This window comes from Bison bison, unplaced genomic scaffold (genome assembly GCF_000754665.1).
Source record: "Bison bison bison isolate TAMUID 2011002044 unplaced genomic scaffold, Bison_UMD1.0 scf7180017864390, whole genome shotgun sequence".
Classification (NCBI taxonomy): domain Eukaryota; kingdom Metazoa; phylum Chordata; class Mammalia; order Artiodactyla; family Bovidae; genus Bison; species Bison bison.
The window spans coordinates 5,163,485-5,173,365 of NW_011494962.1; the positions used below are offsets into that span (position 1 = coordinate 5,163,485).

Consider the following 9,881-nt stretch of genomic DNA (forward strand, 5'->3'; position numbering starts at 1 on the left):
GTCCCACCACTTCATGGGAAATAGATGGGGAAACAGTGGAAACAGTGGCAGACTTTATTTTTCTGGGCTCCAAAATCACTACAGATGGTGACTGCAGCCATGAAATTAAAAGACGCTTACTCCTTGGAAGGAAAGTTATGACCAACCTAGATAGCATATTCAAAAGCAGAGACATTACTTTGCCAACAAAGGTTCATCTAGTCAAGGCTATGGTTTTTCCTGTGGTCATGTATGGATGTGAGAGTTGGACTCTGAAGAAAGCTGAGCACCAAAGAATTGATGCTATTGAAGTGTGGTGCTGGAGAAGACTCTCGAGAGTCCCATGGACTGCAAGGAGATCCAACCAGTCCATTCTGAAGGAGATCAGCCCTGGGATTTCTTTGGAAGGAATGATGCTGAACCTGAAACTCCAGTACTTTGGCCACCTCATGGGAAGAGTTGACTTATTGGAAAAGACTCTGATGCTGGGAGGGATTGGGGGCAGGAGGAGAAGGGGACGACATAAGATGAGATGGCTGGATGGCATCACTGACTCGATGGACATGAGTCTGAGTGAACTCCGGGAGTTGGTGATGGACAGGGAGGCCTGGCGTGCTGCGATTCATGGGGTCGCAAAGAGTCGGACATGACTGAGTGACTGATCTGATCTGATGATAAACATTTAACTGGTTTTTAATTTTTCACTATTATAATACAACTTCAAACATTCTTGTAAATATCTCTTTTTACACATTTGTCTTTCTAGAATATATATATATACACACACACATATAAAAATGCTGGGGTGAATATTCTATATACCTAGAGTTATAGATATTACCAAATTGTTCTCCATAGTGATTGTACCAAATTACATTCTTCTGAACTACATGTTAGATTTCTCTTTGTTCCATAGCCTCACCAACACTTGGCATATCAGACTTTCAAATTTTCAACAATTCGATGTATTTGAAATGATATGTTGTTTTAATTTCCATTCCCCTCAGGATTACTGGCTATTTGAGCTTCTTTAAAACTTATTTAAAAAATTAAATGTCCCTCATATGATATACAGTAAGCATTTTTGGTGAGCTATACTTGACATATAACATTGTGTAATGATTTGATACATTTATCTGTTTCAGTATGATTGCCACCATAGTATTAGTTAACACCTCTATCATGGTTGCTGCTGCTGCTACTGCTAAGTCACTTCAGTCCGACTCTGTGTGACCGCACAGACTGCAGCCTACCAGGCTCCTCCTTCCCTGGGATTCTCCAGGCAAGAACGCTGGAGTGAGTTGCCATTTCCTTCTCCAATGCATGAAAGTGAAAAGTGAAAGGGAAGTCGCTCAGTCATGTCTAACTCTTCACGACCCCATGGACTGCAGCCTACCAGGCTCCTCCATCCATGGGAGTTTCCAGGCAAGAGCACTGGAGTGGGTTGCCATTGCCTTCTCCGTCTATCGTGGTACATAATTATAATTTCATTTTTTGTGATGAGAACAATTAAGATCTAATCTCTTGGCAGCTCTGAAGTTTACAATCAGGATGGTTGATTACAACCACTACACTGTGCCTTAGATCTCTAGGACTTATTTACCTACTGGTGGCATGTTAGTGTCCTTGACCAACATCTCCTCAATTGAACATTTTTATTTATTTTTTTTTGAACATTTTTAATTAATGAAAATAATCCTTTTACATCTATTGTGATTTTAATATACTTGGATTCATTTTTATAATATTCATTTTATAATCTGTCCTGTTTTCCAATTACCATCCCTTTCTTCATCGTTCTTTTATATTTTCCCTATTAGATAACATTTTATTATCCTTCTTTTAGCTTCTGCTAATTTAGAAGCCATAAAATGTACAATTGACTTTTAAACAACATGTGTTTGTATTACAAGGGTCCACTTACATGTGGATAAAGAAAAAAATACATACTCTTTAAATATGGAGGGCCAATTATAAGTCTACATGAGGGTTTTTGATTGCATAGGGCTGGGGATGGGTGTACCAATGCCTCTAACCCCAGCATTGTTCAAGGGTCAGCTGTATGTCCACCCTGAGGGCTGCTGCTGCTGCTGCTGGTGCGTCACTTCAGTCGTGTCCAACTCTGTTCGACCCCATAGACGGCAGCCCACCAGGTTCCCCTGTCCCTGGGATTCTCCAGGCAAGAACACTGGAGTGGGTTGCCATTTCCTTCTCCAATGCAGGAAAGTGAAAAGTAAAAGTGAAGTCGCTCAGTCATGTCCGACTCTTCTCGACCCCATGGACTGCAGCCTACCAGGCTCCTCCATCCATGGGATTTTCCAAGCAAGAGTACTGGAGTGGGGTGCCATTGCCTTCTCTGATCCTAAGGGCAACCATCATTAAAAATTTCAAAAACATTCATAACTATGCATTTTATTATAAAATCTAAGTGAATTTTTGTTTGTTTTTGGCTGCACAAAGTGGCAGATGAGATCTTAGTTCCCCGACCAGGGAGCAACCGGTGCCCCTGCAATGGAAGCACAGAGTCAACCACTGGACTACCAGGGAATTCCCATATAAAATCTAAATGAATTTTATATTTCTCTCCTCCAAACATATACATCTTAGCAAGCTTTACCTACCCATTGACATCATCCATCATGTTATTGTTCGAAGATTTAGTTTTACCTTTTCAATTAAAAAAATTAAAATTTTTCAAAGTTTTACAATTAAATCTTATTTTCTTTCTTTCTTGTGTTAATGATTGTTCCTTATATCCCAAATATTCCCTCCTGCTATTCTTGTCAGTGAATGTCCTATAATATCAACAGGTTAATAGAAGTCTGGGCATGGTGAAATATTTTATTTATCTAAAAATATCCTTATTTTGCCCTTGCTCTTGGATAATTTAAATGGTTTTAAAACTCTAGTTATTTTTCCTTAGTACTTTTAAAATATTGGGCTTCCCTGATAGCTCAGTTGATAAAGATAAAATTATTCCCTTTATCCTCAGTTCTCTGTAGTTTCACCCTCTGGGTTGTAGCAATTTAATAGGCTGTGTCTTCTAACCAAGGACTCCTTTGTTTATTTGTTGTGTTTTTGCTGAACCACATACCTTGTGGGATCTTAGGTCCCTGACCAGGGAATCGAACCTGGGCCCGTGGCAGTGAAAGTGTTCAATCCTAACCACTGGACTGCTGGGGAACACTGAAAGTGTTTTGTTTTTTGTTTTTTCCTTTCTTTGCTTTGGCTGCACTGGGTGATTTGCAGGATCTCGGTTCCCCAAGCAGGAACTGAACTTGGGCCATGGCAGTGAAAGCCTGGAATCCTAACCACTAGGCCATAGGGAATTCCCTTCACGTCTTTTTCAATTTTGATCAATTCTCAACTACTACCCTGTTAACTCCTCCTTATCTGAAATTCCCTCCAATTTTTGTTTATATTGTTTTTTTTCTGGGGCTTCTGATAGACATATGTTGGAGTTTCTTAATCAAATCTCTCTATTTAATAACAGCTCTCGTTATTTTTACCCCTTTCTCTCTCTGGGCAGTGTACTATGTAAATCCCTCAATACCAGTGTTTGATTCAGAAATTATTTCTCTGACTTTGTCTTGGCCAAGGTTTACCCACTTATTAATATTTTAAAAAATTAATTTCCCTAATTTTCATTTATATTTCAAACAAGTTCTTATTAAATATCTACCTGTCTTCTTATCTTCCTTCTTGTTCCACTAATTCTTCAAGTTTTCCTTCATTTATAACTTAGAGTACCTTAAGCATATTTAAAGTGTTTGTTCCAAAGACAAGGGCCCAGTGAGAGGCGGAGGAGCTGTGGCTGCCTGAGCTGTGCACAGCAACTCGCTCCTCTCCACTCCCTGACACTGGCATCGGCCTGCTAATTGGCAGGTGAAAATGGTGAAAAAAACTACTTCTTATGATGTCTTGGGGGTCAAACCCAATGCCACCCAAGAAGAATTGAAAAAGGCTTACAGGAAACTGGCCTTGAAGTACCACCCTGATAAGAATCCAAATGAAGGTGAGACATTTAAATGGATTTCTCAAGCTTATGAAGTGCTCTCTGATGCAAAGAAAAGGGAATCATACGACAAAGGAGGAGAACAGGCAATTAAAGACGGTGGAGCAGGTGGTGGTTTGGGCTCCCCCACGGACATCTTTGATATGTTTTTCAGAGGAGGAGACAGGATGCAGAGAGAGAGAGGGAGGTAAAAACGTTGTGCGTCAACTTGCAGTAACCTTTTTATATAATGGTGCAACAAGAAAAGTAGCTCTGCAAAAGAATGTGATTTGTGACAAATGTGAAGGCTGAAGTGGTAAGAAAGGAGTGGCAGAATGCTGTCCCAGTTGCCAAAGTACTGGAATACAAATAAGAATTCATCAAATAAGACCTAGAATGGTTCAGCAAATTCAGTCTGTCTGCATGGACTGCCAGGGCCATGGGGAGTGGATCAGTTCTAAAGATAGATGTAAAAGCCACAACAGAAGGAAGACAGTTTGAGAAAAGAAAATTCTAGAAGTTCATATTGACAAAGGCGTGAAAGATGGCCACAAGATAACATTCCATGGTGAAGGAGACCAAGAACCAGGACCGGAGCCAGGAGATATTATCCTTGCTTTAGATCAGAAGGACCATGCTGTTTTTACTCAACAAGGAGAAGACCTTTTCATGTGTATGGATATACAGTTGACTGAGGCATTGTGTGGCTTCCAGAAGCCAATATCTACTCTTGACAACTGAATCATAGTCATCACTTCTCATCCAGGTCAGATTGTTACCCATGGAGATCTCAAGTGTGTGCTAAATGAAGGCATGCCAATTTATCATAGGCCATATGAAAAGGGTCGCCTAATCACTGAATTTAAGGTAAACTTTCCTGAGAATGGCTTTCTCTCTCCTGATGAACTCTCTTTGCTGGAAACATTTCTGCCTGAGAGGAAGGAGGTAGAAGAGACTGATGAAATGGACCAGGTAGAATTAGTGGACTTTGATCCAAATCAGGAACAATGGCACCATTACAACGGAGAAGCATATGTGGATGATGAACATCATCCTAGGGGTGGTGTTCAGTGTCAGACCTCTTAGTAGGGTCCGTGAATAACACTCACTGCGAGTGTTTTATTTGCAGTAGTGATTGAGTGAAGGGCTATAATCATAATATGCTCACTACTTGCTTTTGTTTTAATATTCAACTATAGTAGTGTTTTAAAAGTTAAATGAAGAATAAACTGGAATATAAAAGCTCTGACTTTGCCCTGTATGTATGATGACTTAAGTGTGCAAGATAAGTTTAATACTTGTAAAAACTACTTTAAAAAATTTCCCCTAGCATTTGTTCGGAGAAGGCAATGGCACCCCACTCCAGTACTCTTGCTTGGAAAATCCCAAGGACGGAGGAGCCTGTTAGGCTGCAATCCATGGGGTCGCTAAGAGTCGGACACGACTGAGCGACTTCACTTTCACTTTTCCCTTTCATGCATTGGAGAAGGAAATGGCAACCCACTCCAGTACTCTTGCCTGGAGAATCCCAGGGACGGGGGAGCCTGATGGGCTGCCGTCTATGGGGTCGCACAGAGTCGGACACGACTGAAGTGACTTAGCATAGCATTTGTTAGGCCATACTTTGTAATTGATTTCAGCTATGTACATGGAATAGCTTAGACTGAAATGCCAGGTATATGTATTGACTTCAGGGTATGACCCTTAATTGTTAAGCTATGAAATTAAAATTGTATTTAACTGGCAGTCAGACAAAGAACTTAATTTGTAGAGAAGTGTTGGTCTGTATAGTTGTATTAAGTGGGATTCACTGTGATGCTTCTATATTTATTCTATTGCCTCAACTGTTATTTGAAGATGGCATGCTGTACAATTTAATTTAGCCTGTGCTATCAGTGATAGAAATGATGCCTTTCTAAAGAAGGGGTTTATCATAACATGCTGCTTCTTGAGGGCTTGCATTTATAGAATTGCATTCTCTTCTGCTGTGTCGTCTTTTATTAATATATATAGCTATTGGTCCTTGTTACTTTTTTTCCCTCCCCCTTCTCTTCAGACCACAGTAAGCCTTAGAGTAGTGACTTCTGGAGCAGGGAAACTTAGAGTGATGCGGCCTTTACATGGAGAAGTAATTTGCATGTATGAGATAGGAAGGTGTTTTTGTAGGTATGTTGTAGGCTTACTTTAAACCATTTAACTTATACTCCAGAGTAACTGTAATTTAATGTTGGTACTATAGCAAATTATGATGAATAGCTTTAATTGTATGTTTAAAATCATATGTTCACAAGCTTAAATCTGGGTATCAGAATTTAAGCAATTCTTGAAATGTATGAACGTCTCTTTAATATACTGATTACAAAGCAAAAGAAAACAATTCTTCAAGTTTTCCTTAAGCATATTTAAAGTGTTTGTTCCAAGGACAAGGGCCCAGCAGATCCATACTCCCTCTCTTTGTTTTCTGCCCCATTTCTGGTTCAAGAGTTGTTCAACCCTGTTTGGGGGACCAGCTATATTACCACGAAGCTCTCTTGTGGCACATTTTGTCTACCATTTGCTCTAAATTTAGAGCAGAGTAGGTCGAATTGTGAGCTCCTTGCACTCTCTGGACTGGAATTTTACCTAAAGTCTGAGTTCTGGTTTTCATTTGATGCTTTTTGTACTGTACTGTGCTGTGCTGTGCTGAGTCTTGTTCGACTCTTTGTGACCCCATGCACTGTAGCCTACCAGGCCTCTCTGTCTATGGAATTTTCCAGGCAAGAATATTGTAATGGGTTGCCATTTCCTACTCCAGGTAATTTTCCCGACCCAAGGATTGAACCTAATCTCTTGAGTCTCCTGCATTATCTGGTGGGTTCTTTACCACTTGCGCCACATGGGAAGCCTGAGGCTTTTGTTGACCTAGAGTTCAGCACTGTAAGCAGGCCATGACTCAGCTTTCAAAAATGGGAATTTGGCCCTCGGCACAGTGGAAATCTAGATATCCTTTATCTAAGAGTTTCTAGCACTGCAACTGGGTATCAGGATTTAAGCAATTCTTGAAATATATGAATGTCTCTTTAATATACTGATTACAAAGCAAAAGAAAACAATTCTTCAAGTTTTCCTTAAGCATATTTAAAGTATTTGTTTCAAGGACAAGGGCCCAGCAGATCCAGGCAAAAAACATTAAAATCCTTTGAAATCTCTTATGGTCCTTGACGTCAACAAACTTCATGAGGCCGTTTCCTTCAAATTATTTTTAAGTATTTTTTTTTAATTGAGGAATTGCATTTAACTTTTATTTATATATCTCTTATGCTGCCATATTCTCTATCAAGTTGATCCCTTTTCTATCACCTCTAAAATGGAGGGAGAGAACAGCAATAAAGCTAGACAGGTATGTGGGTGACAGGTAAGAGATCTTCTGCCCTGGCCTCATAGTTCAGGGGAATGGAATGCAGAAACTACAGGTATGTTGGGTGACTTGATTTAGTTGCTTAGAAGCAAGAGCCCTGATGTTTCCCCTCCAAGGTTGCCTGGGGAAGCAGAGATGGTTTCCTGGACTGTCTGGGCTCATGAGCTAAATGCAGCAAACTCTGCACCCACCTTGAGTTTTAGCGGGCAGCCAAAGTTGCTCTTGTCAGGTCTAGGGTGGAATAAGAGGACATTGGGAGCTAATGAACCTTCTCGGGGCAGAGGACTAACACTTGGGGTGACTATCGCAGCGTCAATGGCATTGATTGTGCAACTGGAGACCAGGGAGACCATGGAAGCCTCATCTGATGTCAGGTGGGGAAACACCAAAGCTAAAGACTCAGTGAGATCCTTCCACTTCCGTAGATGCTCCAGAGAAGGACACAAGACAGACAATCACTACTTAAACATCTCCCCTCCCTCCATGATGCCTCAGTAAAACCAGTCCATTCTGGAGACAAGTGTTTGGGACAGGAGTGTAATATTCTGAACTGCTTGTGGGTGCGTGCTCAGTCAAGTCTGATTCTTTGTGACCCTCTGTCCATTGGAATCTCCAGGCAAGAATACTGGAATGCGTGGCCATGCCCTCCTCTAGGGGATCTTTCCAACCCAGGGATTAAACTCATGTCTCTTATGCTCCTGTATTGGCAGGCAGGTTCATTCCCCTAGGACTACCTGGGAAGCCTATTTTGAACTGACTTAGTCTCAATGATAAATTATTTTGTTCTTATTGAAATAACTATGGTCACATTTCTTGCCATGAGGAGGAATGGGCTCTTAACATTAAAATGATTTAAGTGAAAATGAAGTTCTTTTTTTTGGAAAAAAATAGTTTGTGGGCTATTGACCCACAGTGGTCACTCAGGTAAAGAAACAAAAGTCATACATTTTAGCTGAGGTCTCCACCACTGCATCTTGCCCAGCTCCATTCAGAGTTCCAGATCCTCTCTACTTTTCAGTCTATTTCAATACAGGCCATGTTTCTCAACTGGAGTGATTTTTCCATCCATTTGGCAATGTCTGGAGACATATTTCATTGTCACAATAGGGGGAGGGAAGGTGCAATTGGCATCTAGTGGGTACATAGCAAGGACGTTGCTAAACATCCTACAATGCACAACAAAGGATAATTCAATCCCTGATGTTAAAGTGCTGAGGCTGAGAAACCCTGAAACAGAGGAACATTCACCCTGACTTGGGGGTGGAGCTGAGAGGTCCACAGCACAGTAGACAGGACAGATGGAGATAGAGGAGGGTAATTAGGCTAGGATTATTAAAATTGCTTCTTTCTTTTTTGGGTGAGGGCTAAATTTTTTGATTCTGACATTCAGAGCAGGTGAAGAGAAACCTGTACCTTGAGATCAGAAATGGAGGCTTCGCCTGATTCTGCCCCATCTAGGGGCCCTGAGGAACACAGTCCACTCACAGCCCCCTCAGAAGGCTGAGGCCCTTCTCTGACCCTTGGCCCTGGGACTCTACATTTCTTGTGTGTTATAGCAACACTGGACAGCAGATAAGAGCAGAGGCTTTGAATTCTGAGCTCAAAGCTCGACCTACTCCTTCAGGGCTCTTCGACCATATGAAAGACTCCCAGCTTCTCCATGTCTCTGAATTCTCATCAAACAGAACCCACACCAGTCTCCAGATCAAGGATGTGTTAGATTTAGCTCCAGCTCCTATGGTGTGTAAAGTCAGTAAGTTTCCTCCTAAGCTGGCGGAGACTTCACCCACCTTTCCATCTCTCACACACTCGTATGCCCACTTTTCCTTGAATCTATCTGCATTATGTTAATACCATATCACTTGATATGGTATAGCCCACTCCAGCATTCTTGCCTGGAAAATGACATGGACAGAAAAGCCTGGTGGGCTACAGTCCATGGGGTCGAAAAGAGTCGGACACAACTGAGTGAGTTTCACTTAGTGCTTGTCAGGATCTCTCTCCTACTCTTTCCTAGCTGTTTTGATTTCCTACTTCCTTTAGTAGGAACGGGCTCCTGTAGTATTTCCCATTGTGATTAATCTATTTGTGTTTGTACGTGTTGTGTGTATGTGCGTGGACTCCATAGCCAGATAGCTTGTTTCCAAACCTGGCTTCTGCTTACTAGCTTTGTGACTTTCAGCTAGTTACTGAACTTCTCTGTGCCCTAGTTTTCTCATCAATGATAGGAAGATAATAATAATATATATCTTATAGCACTGTTATGGATGAAATAATTTAATGGGCTTCCCAGATGGCTCAGTGGTAAAGAATCCACTTGCCAATGCAGGAGACACAAGAGTCGTGCATTCAATTCCTGGGTCAGGAAGATCGCCTAGAGGAGGAAATAGCAACCCACTCCAGGGAGATCCAGACCACCGTGAGCTTGCTGCTACCTGGGGAGCTGGCCAAGCACGCCGTGTCCGAGGGCACTAAGGCTGTCACCAAGTATACCAGCTCCAAGTAAATATA

At 41.4% G+C, this 9,881-nt stretch overlaps 1 protein-coding gene and 1 pseudogene across 1 annotated transcript in view; one reads left to right on the forward strand and one right to left on the reverse strand.

Moving 5' to 3' along the window:
* The window catches only part of PLBD1 (phospholipase B domain containing 1), a 90,315-nt gene that overhangs the window by 45,606 nt on the left and 34,828 nt on the right, over positions 1 to 9,881 (reverse strand). The window lies entirely within an intron of this gene.
* On the forward strand, positions 3,185 to 5,333 carry LOC105002188 (annotated as a pseudogene).